This window comes from Phascolarctos cinereus, unplaced genomic scaffold (assembly GCF_003287225.1).
Source record: "Phascolarctos cinereus isolate Bilbo 61053 unplaced genomic scaffold, phaCin_HiC Scaffold_5;HRSCAF=322, whole genome shotgun sequence".
NCBI lineage: Eukaryota > Metazoa > Chordata > Mammalia > Diprotodontia > Phascolarctidae > Phascolarctos > Phascolarctos cinereus.
The window spans coordinates 243,623,397-243,648,437 of record NW_027555958.1 but is presented as its reverse complement, the minus strand read 5'-3'; the positions used below and the strand labels follow the sequence as shown (position 1 = coordinate 243,648,437).

Sequence of the window (25,041 nt, the reverse complement as noted above, 5' to 3'; positions counted from 1 at the left end):
AGAATTCCTATGGGCCTGTATTTGTACATCTCATTGGGTTCTATCAACCCTATATTAACATATGTTGATAATTTTTTCATGTGTTTGTGTCTTATTTTCATGATTAGATGGTGAGCTCCTGAGGGCAGAGACCATGTTTCCTATTTCTCTTACATCCCTTATGCACCTCAGCAATACTACTACTATGACTACTACTACTACTACTACTACTATTACTTTTATTGCTGTTGCTGTTCAATAATTTCAATAGTGTCCAATTTTTCGTGACTCCATTTGGGATTTTTCTGGCAAAGATATTGAGTGGTTTGCCATTGCCCAGGGTCACACAGCTAATAAGTATCTGAGGTCAAATTTGAACTCAAGTCTTCCTGACTCCAAGCCCAGAACATAGCTATTTCACTACTATTACCACCACAAATAATAGCTTTTATATAGTGGATACAACAGTTCACAAAGTGTTTTACAAATAGTATCTCATTTGATCCTCACAACAACCCTTAAGTAACTTGCATAAGGGCACACAGTTAGTATGTGCCAGAAGGTGAGAGACAAAACTTGAACCCAGGTCTTCCTGATTCTGAGGCCAGCTCTCTATCTACTATATTTCAGAGCCTCTATTCTGTGTCAGAGAGGTTCGAAAGAGTTCTATAAAGTCTAATTCCACAGACTAATTAGGATTAGGAATAATTAGATTTCTTTTTCTGCCCCTTCTTGAGTCCAGCATCAGCCCCCACCACTCTACTGATAGAGCTCTCCTCAACGTCATTAATGACCATGTCTTTGACAAACAGAATGCCCAGGAGGGAGTGGGAGGGAAAGTAATACTGACATATTATAGAAAACAATTGAGTACCATTAGATTGTAAGCTCCTTGAAGGCAGGAATTGTCTTTTGCCTCTTTTCCTATCCCCAGCATTTAGCACAGGGCCTGATACATAGAAGGCACTTAATAAATATTCATCGATTATTGATTAAGTGCTGGAATGAGGGATGAGAGAGCCAAGCAAGAGAACAGGAAGAGAAATAACAGAACATCAACGGCTCTCCTTTCTCTACTAAATAAAACACAAGCCCCTTACGCTGGCATTCTGGGCCCTCCCAGGTACCTCCAACCTACTTCACATGATACTCCCTTTCATACACAGTTGGTGTCAGCACAGCTGGACTACTAGCTAGCTGGAACAGTGCATAGATGCTAGGCCTCAAGTCAGGAAGACCTGAGTTCAAATCTAGCCTCAGACAATTACTAGCTGTGTGATCTTAGGCAAGTCACCTGACTTCTGTCTGCCTCGGTTTCCTCATCTGCAAAATGGGGATAAATAATAGCATCCACCCTTCCCCCAGGGTTGTTGTGGGGAATCAAATGAGATATTTATAAAGCACTTTACAAACTTTTAAAGCGCTATATAAATGTTGCTATTATTACTACTTCCCACAGTCACTCTGCCCTTGCCTTCCTCAGTGTCTTTGGGCATGCCATCCCCCCCATGCCTAGAATGATATTCTATTCCATCTCCCTCTCCTGATAGTCTTAACACCCTTCAAGGTCCAACCCAGGTGCTGTCTCCTTAGCCAGTAATGATCTCTCCCTCTTCAAATCTCCAACCATTCTCTTTGATCTCTCCTGAGCACTTATTAGCATTCTAAATGATTGTATCAGTACATCTCTTACCCCACTGCTGAGAGCTCCCACCTCTGTAGGACTTTCAAGATTTTACAGAGGCCTTTCTCCATAACAACCCTATGAGGTAGGTAGTGTAAGTGTTATTATTGCCATTTTACAGATAAGAAAACTGATCTTTAGGCAGCTAGGTTGTGCAGTGGATAGAGTTCTGGGCCTGGAGTCAGGAAGACCTGAGTTCAAATCTGGACTCCAACATTTACTAGCTGTGTGACCCTGTGTAAGTCACTTCACCCTGTTGGCCTCAGTTTCCTCATCTGTAAAATGAGCTAGAGAAGGAAATGGCAAACCACTCCACTATCTTTGCCAAGAAAACTCCAAATGGAGTCATGAAGAGTCGGACATGACTGAAAATGACTGAAAAAAAACCCTGATTTTCAAAAAGGATAAGCGATTTGCCCATGGTCACATGCCTAGGAAGTATAAGAGCCAGTATTCAAAGCTAGGGGCAGCTAGGTGGTGCAATGGACAGAGCACCGGCCCCAGAATCAGAAGGACCTGATTTCAAATACTTCTGAGTATCTGACCATCTGTGTGACCCTGGGAAAGTCACTTATCCCTGATTGCCTTAAAAAAAAAAGCCAGGTCAGCTATCCTTAAACCTAGTGCTCTATCCACTGTTCGGTGAGATGGTAGGTCATAGGTTTTGAGCTGGAACGGACCTCTGAGGCCATCTAGACCAACCCCCTCTGAGATCTTGGCAAAGGCCATACAGGCATGATTCAAATTCCTGCTCTCTGACTTTAGAGCTGGTATGCTTTCCCCTGTAGCAAGCAACCAAGTCAGAAACTGTCCTGACTTACCACTACCCAGTGCCTTGAGCATGATGAGCTTTTAGTAACCATTTTAATAGAATGGATTGAATTGAATGGTGGAGATGGCACAGAGAAGGGGTTTCTTCTCTCAGACACTTGGCTGCCACAGGCCTTCTGTACTCAATGGAGTTGTGTGTGTGTGTGTGTGTGTGTGTGTGTGTGTAAGACAGATGGAGAGACAGAGACACAGAGAGAAGGAAGATGGAGAGAAAGAAGGAAGAAGAGAAGGAAAGAGAGACAGGCACAGAGAGATCCTGGGGCTGGTGCTATCTATAGTTGGTAAAAGAAAATTTGTATTCTCAGAGAACTTCCCTGGATAAACATCAAAGCAACAGCATGAAGGGTGGAGGGGAAGGACAGTGAGTTGTAATAGAAAAGACCCTTCTGATGGATGTCTGGACACCTGGGGGTGATGGTCCTCTCTCTGTCACACTGACTCAATGCATGCCCCTCACTGTGTGCCCCTCACTGTGGGCCAGTCACTTCCTTAGCCAGGCTCTGAGGTCCTATCTCTATAAAATGAAACTGATAGCACTCCCAGGATTGACATGCAGACCAGATGAGACAGTGGTGAGAACATACTTTTTAACAGTGTAAACTGCTGTATTGAAGGCGTCCCTGTTGTGACTGAAGGAGGAGAATCAGGGGCTTGAGCTCTTACATCTTCTGAGTCACAGGCAACCCTCTAAGGTAATGAGTTTTTGGAGGTTCCAGCCACATCCCACTTTCTTACACAGGTGAAATCACAGGTCTGAACTCTATCATTCATTGTCTCTTCTTCTTTTTCTTCTTCTTCTCCCTCTCCTCCTTCTCCTTCTCCTCCTTCTTCCTCCTCCTCCTCTCTCCCTCCCTTTTTCTCCCCTTCCCTTTCTCTTTCTCCTTTTTTCTCTCTCCCTTTCTCTCCCATTCTCTCTCCCTACTCTCTCTCCCTCCCTCCTCTCTCTCCCTCCCTCTCTCTTTCTCTGTCCCTTTCTCTTTCTCTCCTGTCCCTCTATTTCTTTCTCTCTTCCTTCCTCTCTCCTTCTCTTCTCTCTCTCCTCCTTCTTTCTCATCTTTCTTCCCCTTGCTCCCTCTGTCTTCTCTCTCTCCCCCTCCCTTTTTCTCCCCTTCCCTTTCTCTCTCTCCTTCCCTCCCTTTCTCTCTTGTTTCTCATTCTCTCCCTCTCCTTCTATCTATTTCTCTTCCTCCCTCCTCTTCCCCCCCCTCTCTCTCACACACACACACACACACACACACACACACACACACACACACACACGCAGAGTAAAAAGCAACATAGAGTAGTCGATAAAGAGGTAGCATTAAGAGCCCTGAAAACCTGGTTTCAAATCTCACCTCTGAGACATACAGGCTCTGGAAACCTCTCTGCTCTAGGCAATCCATCTGTAAGACTCTCAGTTGTAGAAATGGTACTGAACTGCATTGGTGGAGGGAGTGTCCTCATATGGGAGTTCCCTCTATCAATGAACTCACAGATCCAGTCTGTTATTATTAATACTTCTTGGGACCCCAAACTCTTGTTGCACTCCTGGATAAGACAAGGGCAATAGAAACCAGGACCTCCTCCTCCATCCCCATCCATCCTCTCAAAGCCTAAGGCATCCCCATGGGTCTGCCTCAGCATCCACATCCTCTGAGAAGCCTTCCAGGACTATCTCCCCCCACAGCGACCTCTCCCTTTCTGACTCCTTCTCTTTGGCATGTATAGTCTGCACTGTACACGCTAACACAGAGTATATGATGTTAAATTTATGGCTTCATTTTTCATTCTCTGGTCTGGTCCTTTCTTAAATGTTGGGGCTTATAAACTCCTCAGGGGCAAAGATTGGGCCTTACCTACAACTCACATTCTTAGCATACTCTACTGTATGAAAAATACTTGAATCACAACAGTCCTCCTAGGGAGGTAGCACAAGTATTACTGCCACCACTTTACAGGTGAAGAAACTGAGATCCAGAAAGGAGAAGGGATTTGCCAAAGGTAATTCAATTAGTATTAGCACCAGGATTCAAACCTAGGCCTCCTGGCTCAAAGTCCAATGTTATCTCAGCTATCCAAAAGAAAAATGGACTTCCTCAGAAGGTGGCAGACTCCCCTTTAATGGTGGTATTCGAGCAAAAGCTAGATTGCAACTAGTCAAGTATCATGTTTCTAGAACACATAGGATCATAGATTTATTTAGAGCTGGAAAGGACCTTAAAGGCCAACAAATTCATTCCCCTCATTTTACAGATGAGGAAACTGAGGCAGACAGCAGTTAAGTGACTTGCTCAAAATCACACAGCTAATAAGTATGTGAGAAAGGATTTGGACTCAGGTTTTATTGACTCAAGTCAAGGGTCTTTGTTGTTGTGGGGATTCTTTCCACAGCTTGGACTAGATCAGGGTGGGGAATCTGTGGCCTCATGGCCACATGTGGCCCTCTAGGTCCTCGAGTGCAGCTCTTTGAATCCAAATTTCACAGAAGAAATGATGTTTGGATTCAGTCAAAGGGCCACACTTGAGGACCTAGAGGGACACACATAGGCATATGCTGGGTGAGGTGCTCCATAAAGGAAGGGAAGGGAATAGAATAAGCATTTATATAATGCTTAATATGTGTCAAGCACTTTGTTTATATCCTTTACAAATAGAAAAAATACCCACTGAAATGAATTGGAACCTACCGCCATTCCCCCATCACAGCCTAAACTCCTTCCACGCCCAGCCGCTGGATCAGCATTGCTCCCAGGCTCTGCATCTCTTTCTCTTTCTCCTGATCCACCTTCCTCTCCTGGTCTGGCCAGCAGGCTCAGGGGCCCTGGACCTCTGTCCCGGCAGCTCTGGCCCAGCCAGTTGGCATGTAAGTCACATAGCCCACCAGGTCCACGCTTCTCCATAGTCAAAACTAATTTCACGCTCACTATCCAGGACTAACGGTGACAGATGTTTAGCAAAATGAAAGCCCATTAATCTGGGTGTCGGATAATCCATTTTTCAATAGTGGGGCCTTCCAGGCAGCACTCGTCAATTCCCATCCTGCCACCCCGCCTCCTTGTTCCTACTTACCTACCTTTCTCCCTAGCAGGGATCCCCCGTCTTTCCCTCCCTCTTTCCTTCCTAAGCTCTCTGGCAAGGCCTCCCCTTACTTCTAGTCACTTAGCAGCCTCTCTGGGTCTCCCAGGCCAGAGGCAGTGCCAACTCGGAAAAGCTACTGCCAGGGGATTGGCTCTAGATGCCCTGGGTTCAATTCAAAAATTCAATCCTATAAACATTTATTAAACACCCACCATATGTGAGACATGGTGCAATCAAGGGCTGGCCTTGGACTCAGCAAGAACTGGGTTCAAATCCTGACTGATACATACTGGCTATGTGACTTGGGGAAGGTCAGTGAAGCTCAGTACTGCCAGGCAACCCTGTTAAGTCACTAGGTTATAACTAATTGCCTAATTGCATCAGCAGATTGAGCTTATTACAGAACTTTGGCACATACTTGGCACTTAAATGCTTTGGACTTGGAACTGACTTTTGTGTCTAACCCTTTCCCCCAATTTTTACCGATGAGGAAACTGAAGCTCAGAGAGTTTCAGTGACTTGTCTAGGGTCACACAGCTCATAAACTTCTGAGAAAGGATTAGAAAGCAGGTCTTCCTGATCTCCAGGTCTTTTCATCTACTGTTATTTGAGAATTTCCTACACTGATGAAATCACAGCCCCAAAACCACACTCTCCGTCCAAAAAAAATGCAAAGCAAGACACACTGTCCTTTGAGCAAGAAGGCCTAGTTTGAATCCTAGTTCCAACAGGAAGAGATAGGGATAGAAATGGAAAGAGAAAGAGAAATAAAGTTCTGGACCTGGAGTCAGAAAAACCTGAGTTCAAATCTGGCCTCAGTTACTTACTTGCTGTGTGACCCTGGGCAAGTTACTTAACTTCTGTTTGCCTCACTTTCCTCCTTTGTAAAATGGGGATAATAATAGCACCTACCTCCCAGGGTTGTTGTGAGGATCAAATGAGATAATATTTATAAAGTGCTTAACACAGTGCCTGGCACATAGTACACACTATTTAAATGTTAGCTATACTTGTATTATTAGACCAAAAAGAGATGACAAGAATATAGTTCTTTCCCCAAAAAGCTTACAAGCTAATAATAAGGAATGGTATGTGCCACCTGTGATAGTGGACATCATAGAGTAAGGACACATAATCTCTCCCATCCCCTACCTATTCCCACAAACACTCTGGATTGGGCTCTGCCTCACTGGATCCTGGGGACTGGAGCCACGGTTACAGAAGAAGGAAAAGGGGGTAGGGGGTTGGGGGTGAGGAGAGAGCCTTCCAAGTTAGCTAACCTCCCTGGGGCCCCCATTTCTTCATCTGTGACAATGAGGATGCTGGATGCTGGCCTGTGAATGTCCTTCAAGCTCCATCTGCATCTGTGACTCTGACATTCTACTTCTGGACAACTCTTTTTTATAACTCAGAAGAACGAGGTCGTGGCTTTGTCACTGATTTGTTATGTGACCTTATTCCCTCTCTGATCTCTGCTGTCTTCATAGGGCTGCCAGCTTCCTGAGTCAAAGGAGACAAGGGACGGCAATACTCATTGGGAAGAGGTGGGGCAACAGACAACGGGATCATGGTTTCGGGGTCATCCCCAGCTTTTTCTTCTCCTTGATTCCCTGGCCTACTGACTGAAAGTGATGCTGTAGGGGGTCAGGGTGGCGGGGGCCTCAGTGAGTCAGGATGAAGGGGGGGACCACCCACCTGCCATTCAGGTGAAGATGGGGGATCCAGCACGAGGCCAAAGAGCCCCAGAACCGGAGATGTGTCCTCACCATGTGGAATGAGATAATCTTACCTCCCCTATGGCTCATTAACCAGAAATTGACAAGCCCATTGTTACAGAAACATAGGAAACCAGCTAATTGCTCATAGTGGAAGCCAAGTTAAAGAATCTGGCTACTAATTACAACCCAAGAGCAGGCACCAAGCTGGCCAAGGGCTTAAAAAAGAAAAGAAAATGAGGCAGGGCCTGGAGCAGCCAGGAGGGTGGCAAGGGGGTTGTTTGGATAGAAAAGCATGTTGGCATGGGGAAAAGAATAATAGGCTGGCAGTCACAAGGCTCGGTTCTGGTCCTGGGTCTGCCACCAGCAAGAGACATGACCACAGGGAGCCTCCTCTCTCTGGGCCTGTTGGGAGAAAAGTACTTTCTAAACTGTAAAGGGTTATATTCATATGTGTTATTATTGTTATTATTATTATAAAGGAGAGAAAAGAAGGATCATAGCATCATAGATTTCAAGCTGAAAGGGATCTTTGAGGTATGGAGACCATCCCTCTTGTTTTACAGATATAGAAAGTGAGGCTCAGAGAAGTGACTTGCCCAGGGTCACACAGAAAGTAAGTCACACAAGATTCAAACGCAAAGTTTTCCTGACTTCAAATCCAGTGCTCTACCCACCACAAGGGCTAAGGATACTATCCTTCCCCTCAGGCTGCTATAGCTCTCCCTACCCTGCAGCTGGGATGGGAGTCCCCGGACAAGGGGTGGTTGGTGGAGGAAAGGTCTTACTCTTGTCTTGTCTCTTTCTGAGGGTGAGGTATAAGGAAAGGGTGTAAGTGTCAGGAGGTGTCTGAGGTTCCCAGCTACTCTATGTAGCATCTGCCTTTTATCTCCTTCTGACCACTTCCACCCTACCTCCACACTAACATATTCCAACTCTTATATTTCTCCATTTTCTCCTCATTCAACTGACTCTTCCCTTCACCTGCTCTCTCACCCCATCTCCACATCTTCCTGTCCTCCATTCCCAACCTCCTACAGCTCCACCTCCTCAATCACATCATCCCCCAACATCCATCCATTTATCCCATTTCCTCATCCTCCCTCATGTCCTTGCCCTCTTCCTAACCTCTTCCATCCTGTCTTATCCACCCAATTTTCCATCTCCCACCTACCCACCCAGTTTCACTTCCCTGTCCTCACCTAAATGGAGTTCATTTCTATCACCTCTCCTCGCCCCTGCAATGCTTTCCTTAGAAAATGACTTGGGTTTCAGATATTTCCAAACCTAATAAGGCTACTGATCTGAACCAACCTGACCTAATCCCCCCCATCCTATCACCACAACACTATGCCCACCACATCCACATTCTATTTATTTCTTGACTTGTCCATTCATTCATTCATGCATGCATCCATTCCCTGGTTGGCACAGCAATTATGCACTGGTCACTAAGAATACAAACACAAAAATAAAAATCTCCCTGTTCTTAAGGACCATGTTTTCTATTGAGGGCAAATAACTTGAACCCAAATGAGTAAAAACAAAATAATTTTGGATGGAAGTGCATTAGTAACTGGAGGTTGGGGGTCAGACTGGGAAAACAGGACATGAGGTAAGCCTTAAAGGAAGTGAGAAATCCAAGAGATGGAGCTGAGGAAGAGAATGCATTCCCCCCTCTCTCCATGGGGGAACAGTGTGTACAAAGTCATGAAAGTGAGAAATAGAATCTCATGAACAGGGAATACCCAGTAGATCCATTTGACTGGAAAGTAGAGTTCCTAAGGGAGAGTCATATGTAATAAGCCTGCGATAAAAGCAGGCAAGGGCCAGATTGTAAAGGGCTTTAAATGCCAAACAGAGGAGTTTGTATTTTATCTGGGAGGCAAGTGGGAGCCACTGCATCCTCTTGAGCAGGGGAGTAACACAGTTAAATCTGTACTTTAAGAGTACTGGTTTGGCATCAGTGTGGAGGATGGGCTGGAGAAGGGAGAGACTAGGGACAGGGAAGATTATTGTGGTTGTCTGAGGGAGATGTGATGAGGACCTAACCTACAATGGTGGCTATGTGAATGGAGAGAAGGAAACAGATACAGGAGATGAGGAAGACATAAACTGGATGAGTCTTGACAAGGAACCCTCTGGTCGCCACTTGGGTGAGGACAGGGAAGTGGGGTTGGGTGGATAAAAGGGAGGTGGAAAGTTGGGTGAATGAGAGTTAGGATGGAAAAAGATGGATGAGACTTAACAGGAGCTCTATCATTCTCTCTTCCCAGTATGTGCACACACGTGCACACGTGCACACACACCCCAACTAAAGCAAAGTTTAACTCAGTAAAGAACTGACTTCATTTGGTTAGTTCCAGGAAAATTTCATGGTCACTGATCTCCGATAGCACACGACCCTGTTCTCTATATACATACACACATACACTCACATTCACACACATGTTCAAATGCGCACTCTTCCCAATATAGCTTGGGAAAGGTCAGGAAAAATCCCCAGGCATATTGCCTTACAAAGGGACCCCTGGCTGAGATGATTACAGCATCATCTCCTCCTGACAAGCTATTAGTGGCAATTAATCCAACAGGCAGAGAAATGTTCTTTGAGAAACCTTGTCAGGTGCCAGGAAAGACTACAGTGGGTCTGTGGGCAAGGGGGCAGGAGGAGTGGAGGGAAGTGTAGGGGGCCACAGGGGAGGCTCTAACACGCTAGCAGGTCTCATTGGATCTCCTAGGGGATCTCCAGGACCCCGCAGCACTCTTGCTGGGCCCAGGACACAGACGTTCTGCGGTTGGAGGCTAGAGACAGCCAGAACCTGAAGGCCCTCCCTAAACAAGCAAGAAGTGGGGGAAGGCAGAACAGGGAAAGACGGGGATTGAGGACCACCGTTGTCCAGTCTGCTTCTTGCCTTGGCAGCAGGGATTGTCTCCCCCATCAGAACTGGAGCTCTGAGGGTCAGGACTGGATTACCCCCATCAGCGGGAGCAGTCTCCCCCATCAGGGCTGGGAGTACCCTGAGAGCCAAGACCGAGCCTCCTCCATCAGAGAGAGAGCTCCCCAAGAAGCGGGAATTGTCTCCCTCAATAAACGTGTTGTTCCACAGGGAAGTGACTGTCTTCCCTACCAAATGAGTACCTCCTTAAGAGCGGTGACTCTGCCCCATCTGGGGAGCTCTCAGTCTGATGGGGGACACAAGACACATAGCCAGGCCAGCGACACTGACACTGGCATTTTAACAGTGTCCAGAGGCAGCCAATGGCAAAATGAATAGAGCACCGGGCCTGGAGTCAGGGTTCAAATCCAGCCTCAGACACTAACTAGCTATGCGACCCTGGGCAAGTCATTTAACCTCTATTTGCCTCAACTATAAAATGGAGATAATAATAGAACCTACCTCTCTGGATTGTCGTGAGGATGTAATGAGATAATAATTGTGCCTGGTACACAGTAGGCACTTAATAAATGTTTATTCCCTTCTTCGCTTAAATTAGCATGGTGCAGGCTATATATATATATATTATATATATGCCAAGAGGCCCCATATTAAAAGAGGAGTCCTGGTTCTGCGGGGTGAGCTCATGGAAGACTGATATCAGAAAGAGATGGTATAGAATGGTGAGTAGGAGAAGGGAGGACCTCCCCAATGAAGGGAATGGACCCCAGGAAGCCTGGCTGGCAGAGTTGGGAATGAGCAAGCCTCAGGAAAGAGAGCCTGATCAACAAGCTGGAGATGGGAATCCCTGTTGGGTGATAAGGAGAAATGAGGTTGGCAGGGCCATCAGCTTAAATTGTCTTTGCCAAGCAATCCTGCCTCCAGCTTGCTGATTGCAAAAACATCCCTGCCATGCTCAGAGATGGGACCTCCTCCTTCACACACACACACACACACACACACACACACACACACACTCTGCACTATCCTCATACATTTAGGTGAGATGCTAGCTGATGTAAGGGCCTTAAGCAATTGATTTGGAGACAAAAGAGAACTTAGAGATCACTGCATCTTTCATTTTACAGATAAGGAGTCTGAGGTCCAGACTCCCAAAGTCGCACAGGTAGGAAGTGGCAAAGCTAGGATGCAGACTCAGCCTCCAAGACTCCCAAGTTCATAAGATCATGGATTTAGAAATGGAAAAGATTCTAGAACAGAAGCATCAAACACATGAAACCTCAGACCACAAAACTGCCCAAACCAGATTCAAATAAAGTTCCTATTTGACTTTAATCAAAAGGAAGAGGAGGAGCATTGGGCCCCGAGTCAGGAAAATGTGAGTTTAAATCTGGCCTCAGACATGTATTAGCTGTGTGACCTTGGGCAAGTCACTTAACCACCATCTGCCTCAATTTACTCATCTGTAAAATAGGAAGAATACCTATGTCCTAGGGTCATTGTGAAGATCTAATAGAGCGTGTTTGCTCTAAACAAAACAACCAATGCTCCAGAGGGTGTTTAATCCACCTTACAAATGAGGGAACAGAGGCCCAGGGTGGTATAGTAATGATAAGCATCTGAGGTCACATTTGAACCCAGGTCTTCCTGACTCCAACTTCAGTACTACACCAAATAGAATTCAATGGAAAGGCTTTTTTTTAATTTTTTTTCCCCTCCATTGCTTAGAGATCCTGAGGATTTACACACTCAACAATCACCCCATGGATCAATGAGACGGCGGAATTTCCCAGGAAAGAGTATGGACAGGGCATAAGAGGTTTGGGTTCTAGTCCTGACGATGCCATTAGCTTACTATAGGAACATGGACAAATTAAGCCTTCTTAGTTTCCTCATTTGTGGAATGGTTAATAGAGAGGCATTATAGACTCCTAAGCAGATAGAGAATGAATGGAAAAGCATTAAGTGAATTCTGTGTACTAGTGTTAAGGGTACCAAAATAGAAGCCAGGCAGTCCCTACTTTTAGGGAGCTCACATTTTATTTGGGGGAGACACTACATAGAGGGTTCATCTGTAGGGCAAACTCAAGAGCCCTGTGGTCTTAAGGGTACAGGTTCAGGGTTGTTGGCCAGGCCAGAAGTGCTTAGGGTGCATCTATAGGTTATTGATGTCATTGTCCAGGGGTCTAGAGAGTAAAGAAGTAGGGGTGATGGTAATGCTCAGTCATCTTACTAAAAAGAATGTAGTTAGTGATTCCATGCTTATTCAAATGGTGTGACTAGCCATGTCCACACATAGAAAGGGGAATGGGATAGGATGGGTACAGCTGAAGGGGTCCAGATCATAATAGCTACGAAGTGGAGATTGGGCCCAAGGGTCAGAGTGGAGCTGAGGCTCTGGGTTCCCTCCTGAGAGAGTGGGGAAGTTGAGCAGTAGGTCTTTGGCCTTCTGAGGCTTCCCCTGCCTAATGGATAAGTTCTGATCTCCTCCCTACAGCATGCTGCACCCCCTCCTGCAATTCCCTTCCCTCTGGTCTCTACCCATCCTAATCCTACCCATCCTTCAAAGGTCTACCTCTTCCAGGAAGCACTCTCTGATCAGCCCAACCCACAGAAACTTCCCTCTTTTCTGGACTCTTGGGCTATATTGATCAGCAACTTAACATCCATTATACTATATGAGGTCCTGCTATGTGTATTGTCTAGCTCCTGGAAGCCAGGGATTATGTCTTCTAATCCCCTGTATTCACATACAATGCCTAGCCCAGGGCTGGGCGCACTCTTTGATGGCTAGGTGATGAGGGGTTGAGTGCCAGGTAATCATAAAAGCTCATATTTCTAGAGAGCTTTATTGTGAACAGAGAGGTAATGGCAGAGAGCTATTCTTGAAGCCAGGAGACCAGGGATTTACATCCTGCTCCCAGGAAAGTCTACAATGGTAGAAGGGAGTTTCCTAGACAAATGAAAATACAGATCTCATCCCCATCCCTTTACTATTAACAATGAGCTTTCTGAGCAACTGTCTCCATGATGTTGGTAGAACAAGTTTTATTATTCTTATTTTCAAGATGAGGAAACTGGAGCCCAGAAAAGTGCAGTGAACTGCTCACAGTCATATAATCACTTAATATCAGAGTCAGGATTCAAAAGCACAGAGGTCTCCAACTCTGACTTCAGCACGCTGAGCCCTCCAGCAGTCTCCAAAAACCGGGAGGACATGGATGGGGCAGAAGGGACCTTGGGAGAAGGATGCCATTGATGGATCTCAGGCAAAGCTCCCTCTGAACATCACCATCTGCCTTTCTTGGGTTTAGGTGCCTGGGCATTTGATTCCAGAGGTTTTGATCTAGTTACCTCATAGGGGTGTTTCCCTGGAGAGGGGTGGGGCTGATGGGGGCGGGGCACAAGCCAAGATCTTCGCCCTTTGCCCCAAAGGGAATCTGACTCACAGGCCCCAGACCCTCATCTCCCCTTGAAAGCCCTCGCTTACCTTTAGATCTTATTCAGATGCACCTTCAACCCTTGCCCTGAATAGAATCTGGCTCCTGTTGGTCTACAGGACCCGGAAAACCCTTAAACCTTCAAATTTCCTAATCGACTCCCCTATCTCCCTTTGAAAGCCTTAGCCTTACCTTTCAATCTTATTCAGATCTGGCTCCCTTTTGTCTATAGGCCTAAGAAAGGCCCTCCTTGTCGACTCCCCTTTATCTCCTTTTGAAAGTCCTAGCCCCACCTTGATTTTGTGCAGATGCCTTTCAAACTTCTGCCTTCCTGTTCCCTCCATTATCTATTCCCATTGTCTATTCGATCTCTCAGACTTCCCCAATTAGAATTGTTACCTAGACCCTTTTCCCAACCCCCTTCTCTGGCCACCCAAAGTTACTTTAGTATTTAAGATCCACCTTGGCCTTCATTCAGATGCTGAGAATCTCAGGCCCACAAGGCTGAGAACCTCTCATGCCCGCTCATCCTTACAGGTGTTACCCGGCCTATATGTTTTACCACTAATAAACTTTTCCTCTGGCTGAAGAAGATTCGAGTTGAATTCTTTCAGGCAGGGCGCGGTACCATGATCTTGGGTCCCAGCACCCCAAAACCCCTAGACCTCTTCAGGGCAGCAGCTAAGGAGCCACTAGTGTACACTTTGGAAGCTCTGCTGGTGGGCTACAAGGGGACACAATTTTTCTAAGCCTTCTTCTTAAAACCCCATAGAGAAGGCATTCTGCCTCCTGAATACAATGGCAATGGGGAAAGGGGAAAAAGGGAGCCTGGAAAGCCCTAGGAGATTGAGTGGGATGGGGGGTGGGTCAGGAAGCCTTCATCTCTGGGATTAGTGATAGCATAGAAAGAATACTGGTCCTGGAGTCAGGATATCTGGGTTTGAATCCTAGTTCTGCCATGTATTACCTTTATGGGACCTTGGGTAAGTCACATCCCTTTCTTGTAAAATGGTCTTGCTGTCTCTGACACCCAAGGATTCTGAGATTCCTCTGGCCTTAAAGCATTGTCTTCAGGAGATCCCTATGAAATTAATCTATTTCCATCAATCCTGTTCAAATCTGTCTCAGCTATCACTTAGCAGAGAAAGCAAATCCCTGGGGACAAGGAACATGAGCTATAGTGTAAGTCTTAAGAGTAGAGAGGGCTCAGATATGATTTGACTGGGTTAGGAAGGTTCCTTTTAACCCAAATCCACCCCCAAGCTGTCTTGAAAATGCCTAAAATGCCATCAGGAAAGCTTCATTCTTCTTGGCTTGGGCCAAATAGATCTGTGTCCTTAACATCTCCCTATTCAGGTCTAATACATTTAATCTCACCATGCATTTCTTTATACCCAAGTACCAATGAGTTTGCCAGATGGTGTAGAGTTTAGCACTGGATTTAGAGTATGCTACAGTGGATCTTAGGTCATGTCTTTCCTCTCTCTTGGCCTCAATTATCTTCCTTTATAAAACAAAGAGGTCTCTAAGTGATCTCTGGGTAGCCAGGCAGCACAGTGGATAGAGTGCTGGGCTTGGAGTCATGAAGACCTGAATTCAAATCCAGCCTTAGATACTTCCTAGCTGTGTGACCCTAGGCCAGTCACTTAACCCGGTTTGCCTCAGTTGAACTGGAGAAGGAAATAACAAACCACTCCAGGATATTTGCCAAGAAAACCCCAAATGGGGTCACAAAGAGTCAGACGTGACTGAAAGGATTGGGCAAGGAGCAAGCAATCTCTTGTCCCTGTTAGCTGCCTCATCTACTAAGCCAAAATGGGACTTTTTCTGAAAGTAGATTTTCATAAGGAAGGAGCCCAAATTGGAGGTTAAGGGGAAGCAGGGCAGGGAGTAAGAGAGGGGAGGTAGTTCTGTGTGGTAGAAAGAGTCAGGGAATCTGGTTTGAAGGCCAGATTTGCCACTTATTGTCTCTAATCTTAGACAAGTCCCTTAACTTCTCTCGGCCTCAGTTTCTTTATCTGTAAAATGACGGGATGGGAATAGATGCCCTTGGAAGTTCCATCCAGCTCTAAGAGTTTATAGTTAGCTCCTCTTTCGTAATTTTGCCAGAAGCCAGCCTTGGAAAGGATTGGACAGGTATAATGCTGAGGAGGAACTGACCAACATACAGGGAGGGCACACCTGGAGGCATTGTTATGGGGTCCAGGGCATTGAGGAGGGAAAGAGGGAGCACTGAGGAACTGGAGGGATTGGGTGGGGGGAGTTGAAAGGGAGATAAGGATGCTGAGGACAAACCCATTCTTCACATTCTAGAACCCCAGACCCCCAGAACAGGAGAGAAGATACCGTTTAGTCCAAGGGTGGGGAATTTGTAGCCCTAAAGTCCAATCCCCACTTCATCCCATTTTACAGAGGCAGAAACTGGATCCCAGAGAGAAGTGGTGGCAGAAACTGATCCCAATCCAGCACTGTTTTCCACTGAATTCCCATCTGCCCAGGCTCACCACTGACTAGTCCTTGGGGGCCCCTGGTGGTTGTGTAAAGGCTCAGGACCTGTAAATCCTAGAGAAAATAAACTCTGTTAACCCCATGGCTGAACCCTAACCTCACAAAGCTGAGAAATCCTTGGCTCAGTGTAATTCTGAAAGGTCGACGTATTAAGCCCTGGAAATCCAGGCTAATACTGGGAAATCCATCCCACTCTTCCCAGCTACTTAGTTCTGACATAATACACCAGTGCTAGAGTGAGAGTGCTCCTAGATCTCATGTTCCCTCTCTCTCTCCCTCCCTCTCCCTCCCCCTCATCCTCCCCTCCCTCTCCCTTTCTCCCTCTCTCCCATCTCTGTCTCTGTCTCTGTCTCTCTCTCTCTTCCTCTCCCCCATAACAATGCCTCCAGGAATGCCCTCCCTATATGTTGGTCACTTCCTCCTCAGCATTATGCCTGTCCAGTCCTTTCCAAGGCTACCTTCTGGCAAAATTATGAAAGAGGAGCTAACTATAAACTCTTAGAGCTGGATGGAACTTCCAAGGGCATCTATTCCAATCCTGTCATTTTACAGATAGAGAAACTGAGGCCCAGAGAATTTAAGGGACTTGTCTAAGATTATAGAGACAATAAGCGGCAAATCTGGCCTTCAAACCAGATTACCTGACTCTTTCTTTATGTCTTTATCTTTCTCTCCTCCCCCCATGTCTGTCTGTCTGTCTGTCTGCCTCTCTCTCTCTCCCTCCCCTCCCTTTCCTCTCCCTTTCCCCTCCCTCTCCCTCTCCCTCTCTCCCTCCCTCCCATCTCTGTCTCTGTCTCTCTCTCTTCCTCTCCCCCATCTCTGTCAATGTCTTTGTCTTTATCTTTCCTCCCCTGTCTCTCTCTCCCTCTCTCTTCCTCTCTCCCATCTCTGTCTTTCTCTTTGTCTGTCTCTCTCTCCTCCCCCATCTCTTACTTTCTCTTTGTGTCTTTCTCTCCCCCATCTCTCTGTCGCTCTCTGTGTTTCTGTCTCTCTCCTCCTCCCACCTCTTTCTCTTTCTATCTCTGTCTCTGTACTGGAAATTCAAAGGTACACCTTGAAGAATGGTTCTCCTATTCCTGGCAACTCGGAGAATTTAATTCTTAACATTTACCAATCGTCTCCTGTATATACACTGGGCAGAACCTCCACTGGGGTATTTATGAGAGGATGTGGGCAAGGATGGATTTTTTTTTGCCTTTCTTTGCATCCCCCGCATTTATCATAGTTCCTTGTACACAGTAAACACTTAATTAATGTTTGCTGACTACCTGAATGCCTGGATTTCTATCTGCACAGCCAAAGGAGATCCTCACACTGCAGAGGTCACCAATCCACTGATTAATCTACCACACAGACTAATGTCACATTACTGCCCATTATATATTCTTATGTTCCAGACAAAATGGCCACTTGTCCTACTACATGACTCCATCTCCCACCTCTGGATCTTTGCACAAGCTACCCTCCTTTGCCTGGAAGACTCTCTGTCCTCATCTCTGCTTTTTGAAATCCCTGGGGTTTTTTCCATGGTTTAACTCAAGTACTACCACCTACACGTGGCCATTTCTGATCCTCCTGGTTGTAAGTTGTCTCTCATCCCCCAAAAGTGGTGTGGTGGTTAGAACACCAGGCCCAGAGTCAGGAAGACCTGAGTTCAAATCCAGCCTCAGACACTTATTAGCTGCGTAACCCTGGGCAAGTCACTTAATCGCTGTTTACCTCAGTTTCCTTATCTGTAAAATGGGGATCATAATACCTAATATTTGTGAAGAGCTTAGCACAATGCCTGGCACATAGCAGGCACTATATAAATGCTAACTAATAATAGAGGGAGGAGAAATAGTAGTGCTATATGTTAACTCATTATATTATTATTATTATTATTATTTTGCATTTATCAATGTATAGGTTATTTCCTCCTAGTAGAGTGGCAGCTCCTTGAGGACAGGGACTACTCAGAACCCAGCACAATATGCCTAGCTGGCATATAATAATAATAATAACAATAATAATAATAATAATAATAATAATAACTTGCAAAGTACTATATATATACACACATGTATATATATATATATACGTATGTGTGTGTGTGTATATATATGTGTATATATATGTGTGTGTGTGTGTATATATATATGTATATATATATATATGTGTGTGTGTGTGTATTTCCTCATTTGATGCTCCTTGGTACTATAGAAAGAATACTGACTCTGGAGTTAGAGAACTTGGGTTCAAATCCTTTCTTTGACCCAACCTGTATGACTTTGGGCAAGTCATTTCATTTCTCTGGGCCTCAGTTTCCTTATCTGCAAAAAGAGGAGGCTAAACTAGATGGCTTCAAGGTTCCTTCCAGATCTGAGCCTCTGATCCTCTGAATTATGAGGCCCTGTGCTAGATGCTAAGGGGAAGACAAATAATCATGGAATGGCAATGCTATTTCATAATGTAATCTTGCAGTATGGTATACCAGAGCCGAAGAACTTAGGAGACCTTCTAGTTGAACTTCCCATTTTCCAAGCAGGAAAACTGAGGCTCAGAAAAGGGAAGGCACTTGGCCAAGGTCACACAACGTCCGTGAAAGAACCCCACCACACTATCCCTGCTGCCTCCTCTTGGCCCCCAGGCAGGTGTCCCACAAATAGGGGCTAGTCTTCTTATCAGGCAAGGGAATCATTTCTCTTGGGATTGTCAATTATTCTATTATCTCAATTGACCAAGAGCTGCTGGGCTGAGCTGGTCCAGGCTATGATGAGAAGATGACTGATGATAATAGTAGCAATAATAATAATAACATTAATTTGCTATCGATAACACTTTATACTTTATAAAACATTTTCCTCAAAACAGACTGGCAAAGCGTATAACACAAGTAGGAGGGAAAGGCTCAAGACGAGATTCATAGTTAGACCTAAGGATGATGATGTGCATACCTCATCCTCCTGGTTGTAAGTTGTCTCTCATCCCCCAAAAGTGGGGTGGTGGCTAGAACACCAGGCCCAGAGTCAGGAAGACCTGAGTTCAAATCCAGCCTCAGACAATTATCAGCTGCATAACCCTGGGCAAGTCACTTAACCTCTGTTTGCCTCAGTTTCCTCATCTGTAAAATGGGGATCATAACAACACCTAATATTCCCTCCCTGATGTTTCCAGCCAGATCATTTCAGGTCAGATGAATCTCCAACCTGATTGAAAAGTCTTCCCTGTCCATCACTTCCCACTGAAGCGGGCTGCCTCCAGCCTTCCTCACTAACCCACCCAAAAGGCCAATGTTTCCACTACAGAGCTCTTTCCCAGCACCTCACTCTAGTTCATGGCACTGCTGACACCCTTCCCCCCACACACACACACCCTTTTTTTTTTTCATTCAGCTGACAGGTATTTATTAAGCACCTGCTCTCAGCTTAGCCCTGTTCCCAGGCATTGTGGGGAACACCGAAGATGACCCAGTCTCTTCCATTTCCTCTTTAAAGTAAGAATTCACAATCTATTTGAGGACATAAAATATATACCATGACAACACACATTTCCCAAGTCCTTTTCTCACACCTACCCTGTGAGGTAGGCAGTACAATTGTTCATCAGATCATCAATTTAGAGCTGGAAGGGACCTTAAAGCCCATCCCCCTCCCTTTACAAATGAGGAAACTGAGGCACAGAGAGGTTACGTGACTTGCCCAGAATCATACAATTATTAAGTTATCTGTGGTGGGATCTGAATCCATATCTTCCTGACTCCAAGTCCAGCCCACTGCCTGTCAAATGTCATTATTATCCCCATTTTACAGATAAGGAAACTAAAGGGTAAGTTACCTGCCCAAGATCACAAAATCAGTAAATATACACACATAATCTTATATAAGATTTTAAATATAAAAATGCCAGGCTGTATATGGTAACAGTCACAGAAGACTCCTTATAAGCTGGGATAGGAGTGGAGAATTTGCGGCTTCAAGGCCACATGTGACCCTCTAGGTCCTCAAGTGTGGCCCTTTGAATCCAAACTTCACAGAACAAATCCCCTTAATAAAAGGATTTGTTCTGTAAAACTTGGACTCAGTCAAAAGGCTGCACCCAAAGACCTAGAAGGCCATGTGGCCTCAAGGCCATAGGTTCCCCACCCCTATCCTAGGGAATCAAATCTCCCCCCTTTGCATTCCTCATCATTGCCAATCTAAGGACTCCTGGAAAGTGAGGGGAGACTGACACGGAGGCCTGGCTTTGCTCTGATAGGTTCCTGATTGAGGCGTGCAATGAAGAAGAAAAGCAGAAGGTCTCGGAGGAGGCTGTATAGGGGCAGGGAAGAGGGTCACAGGAAGGGGGACTTTGAAGACCTGGCTTGAATCTTGGTTCTGTCACCTATCTCTGGACCTCAGTTTCTTCTTCCATAAAATGGGTCTCTATAATTTTGCTCTAGATGAGATTCTCACTAACGAGGAGAAACTGGTTTCTGGGGTGGAAGTAGGGAAGCCTTAAGGGAAAGTAACTTCTCCCTCTTAGAGTTTGTGTTAGAGGAGAGTAAATCTGGGCACAATCTGACTGACAGGACATTTTCAGTAGAAATGACATGAAAGAAGACATATTCTCATCTGCTTTGCTGCTGCCCCCTAAGGACCATGGGACTTTCCCATCAGACTTGTAGCTGGAACCTTCCATGAATGCCATCTCCCCCATTAGCATGAGAGAGCCTTGAGAGTACAGACTATCTTTTTTATTTTTATCCCCAGGGCTTTAGTATAATGCTTTGCACATAGTAAGTGCTATTCCCCCTAGATTTGGGGGGAAGAATCAATCAATCAACATTTATAAAGTACCTACTATGTGCCAGGCTCCGTGCTAAGTGCTATGGATACAAAAAGAAGCAAAAGACAATCCCTGCCCTCAAGGAATTTACAATCTGATAGTGGAGACAACAAGCAAACATATAGATATACAAAGCTAACTAGCTGCAGGATAAATAGGAAATAATTAATACAGGAAAATCAGTGGAATTAAGAGGGGGTTGGAAAAGGCTTCCAGTAAAAGCTGAGATTTTAGTTGAGACTTAAAGGAAGCCAGAGAGGTCAGTAGGATGGAGAATGCTCCAGCATGGGCAATGGTCAGAGAATAGGCTGGAAGCCAGAAGATTTCCAAGGGGTCAGAGGAGAGATTGGGGTGGGGGGCGGTTGTTCATGGACTAAAATTCTACCAGAGAAGTCTGTCTAAGAGGTGTGAGAAACTTTTGAGAAGGTAATTCTGAAAACATGAAGAGAAATGATTTCAATGGGGAAGAAAAAGAGTTCTCTAAAGAGAATAAGGTGGATGCTCAGATGCTCAGTGGACTCACCCTTTTGAAGTTTTAGATAAAGAACAAAAGATATTGGACATAAGGGCGGGTAACAGAAAATGTTTACGAAATTGGGCGGCAGACCTGTAGGAGTAGCATCCATAGTGTTAGCGCTCATAATGAATTGAGGTGGGCAAGAAAAGCCAAAGATGACAACAACAACAAATTGTTTTATTTCGTTTTTTAATTCTAGTAGGGAAAAGAGGGGGACTAAAGAAGGTACTGGGCCACTGCTCCTGGGATGAAAATGATTGACAGCAAAAAGGGAGCAGAGATGCTTAATTCTTTTTGTGCTGACATGATATTGGTCTTCTTGGAGGGTCATCAGAGATATCAGACTTGTTCCACCAGCCCCAGATAACAGTAATAATGTTAATAATATATTGAATACTATATATTATATAATCTCTATCTCTCTTATCATTTATATTTCTACCTATTCTTCCATAAATGAATCTGTATTTCTGTTGATCAGCCTGCAATTCTCTCTCTCTTTTTCTCTCTCTATATTGTATACACATATACACATATATTATATATATACACATACATATATATACACATACATATATAATAACAGTATTAACAATAGTAATAGCTCATATTCATTATAATAGTTCAGCTCAAATAATATTAATACCCATCATTCTGGGCCTGGAGTCAAAAAGACTTGAGTTCAAATTTGGCCTCAAACACTTACTAGCTGTGTGACCCTGGGTAAGTTACCAAACCCTATTTGCCTCAGTTTCTTCATCTATAAAATGAGCTAGAAAAGGAAATAGCAAACTATTACAGTATTTTTGTCAAGAAAACCCCAAATGGAGTCACAGAGATTCAGACAAAACCTAAAAATTACTGAACTGGGGCAGCTAGGTGGCGCAGTAGATAGAGCACTGGCCCTGGAGTCAGGAGGACCTGAGTTCAAATCCAGCCTCAGACACATAATACTTTCTAGCTGTGTGACTCTGGGCAAATCACTTAACCCCAACTGCCTCACCAAAAACAAAAAACAAACAAAAAAAAATGACTGAACAACAAATATACCCCTCATTATCACCTGCTGAGCCAGCCTGCACACCAGCCCAGGGTGAAAATCAAGCACCCTAAAAGATTGCTTAGAACATCTCACCATGGGTGGAGACAGGTGGGGGGAGGGGGAAGACCTGAAGGATATTAGGGTGTGTTGGTTAGGGAAATAGGAGTCCCTCCCCTTGGGACAGAGGGTTCATGCCCCTAGACTTTGTTTCCTATGTCCTCTAAGACGAATCTTGGGAAGCAGGTGTGACTTCTGGGAGTTTGGGACCCCTTGTTCAGGGTTTATAAGCTAAATCTGGACAAGGTGCCAGAGGATGGGCAGATGAAGGGGAATTCCTTCGAGATGCTGAGTTTAGGAAGCATCCAAAGCCATAGAGGTGAGAAGCAGGTAAAGCAAGCAGCTATTCATAACTTGGGAAGGAGCAGGGACATTACTGGGATGGGTCATTCTCAGGTAGTGAGGGGTGCCAGAGATTTGACCCTACAGGGGAAATATATGTGGACCAAACAGCATCAGGGTGGTTTCCTCTTTCCCCAGTACTTAGAAAGCTGTCATAGTCAGGGTTTGATGCTAAATCAACCCCACCAAGGTAGAGGTGGTTGCCAACCAGAGGAGGTACCCTTGATCGATGATAAAGTGAAGCAAAGCTTGGGTTCTACTGTTCTAATCAGACAACCCCAAGGTTTTGAAGAAGGATTTCAATAGTGAAGAGGTGGAGCCATTATGACCTCCATATAAGGCCCCCAAAGTAGGTAGGCCAAAGTCTAATAGTATATACAGTGTTTTGCACCCATAATTCCCAACCTCTGCAAAGAAGGCAAGGAGTCCTATTCCCTCTTTGGTACCAAGTTTGGGCATTATAAGGCAGCTAGGTGGTACAGTAGATACGTGTACCTGTACTCTGGGCAAATCACCCCACCTCTGTTTGCCTCAGTTTCTTCATCTATAAAATGAGGATATTAATCGTACCCACTTCACAGGGTTATGGGGAGAATCAAATGAGATAGTAATTGTAAAGTTCTTAGCATAGGATCTGGCTCATAGTAAGTACTATGTAAATGTTTTTATTATTATTATTATTATTATTATTATTATTATTATTATTATTATTATTATTATTATTATCATCATCATCACAAGGTTGTGGGGGTGAATCAAATGAGACAACAATTATAACATTCTTAGCACAGTATCCGGCAATAGTAAATACTATATAAATGTCAGTTATTTTTACTGTAGTTGTTATTGGTAGCACAATGTTATGGGGGGAGTCAAATGAGATGATCATTGTGACGTTCTCAGCACAGTATCTGGCACCTAGTAGATGCTGTATGTTAGCCAGCATCATCTTCTTCATTTGATCGCACCACATCATCGTCTTCCTCTTCGTTTCATTGGGCCACACCAACTCCCTATCAAACTGTCAGAAATGCAGCCACTGTGAGGGTCATCTGGTCCAGCTCTCTCAATTTGCAAGAACTTGGCCAAGGTGACACGGTGAGATAGCAGCAGGTTAAGAACTAGAACTCTGCATTTCTTAACTCAAGTCTGGGGCTCTTTTCAACATTGCTTCTTCTGCTCCATTCAGACTACTTTCTTTGGTGCCTCCAAACACACTCTGTCCAGCCTTGCTTTCTTGTGTTCACTCACACCATTATTTCACAGACTGGGATGCCCATCCCCATTGCCTCCAGCTCTCCAGATCCCACCCATCCTTTACCAAGCTTACTTGATAAGTAAGGTTTCCTCCAAGGAGCCCAAGCAGATCTCGAACCCACCATGAACCTCTAACAGCCCTTACTCTCTGGACCCCATAATTTAGCATTTAATAACCTACTTTATTAAATGGTTCTCTAGTTCCATCACATTTTAGGAAGGACTGCTTTTATCAGACTAACTAGTCTTGTTTCCTTACATAGAAAATAATTTCCTTGAGGACAGGTTAGTGTCTTGTATTTCTTTTGGATGTCCCACAGTCATGACATAGGGCTAAGTACAGAGTGGTCATTTAAAAAACACTCACTGTTTTACCTTGACACTTAGGAGAGACAGGGAGAATGGAAGGGACTGTTTGAGTGAGATGGGAGAGTGAGCCTCCCTTGGCTGGCAAATAGGAAGAATGAAAACAAAATCTGGGGTATACATTTAGAGAATTCAGAGCTTGAGAGATCATCCAATCCCTTTCATTTTGTAGTGAGGTAACCTGAGCCCAAGCGACTGTCCAAAATCTAAGGTGAGTAACTGAGTCAGGATTCAAATCCAGATCCTTTGAACACAGAGCTCTCTGTACCACATAGATGGTGAGAGGACCCAGACAGAGATCATCAAAAACAAGGTCCTAGGAATAAAGTAGATGGATGAGGCTCCAGACGTGTGCCCCAGGCGGCCTCATTAAATAGATACCATTCCATCCACCCTCCCTTTTGCAGAAACACCTTTGGCACCCCTAGATTTCTCTGTACTCCTTCCAGCTCCCAGTGCCAATCTCCTGAGGCAGGGATGGCCTTGGAGTGAAGGGGTCACTTAGTGACTCACTGCAGGTCAGTGGGCTCTGGGCAC

General features: G+C 44.9%; 1 protein-coding gene across 1 annotated transcript in view; it reads right to left on the bottom strand.

Annotated features, from left to right (window-relative positions):
• The window catches only part of GRM4 (glutamate metabotropic receptor 4), a 326,984-nt gene that overhangs the window by 13,718 nt on the left and 288,225 nt on the right, over nucleotides 1-25,041 (bottom strand).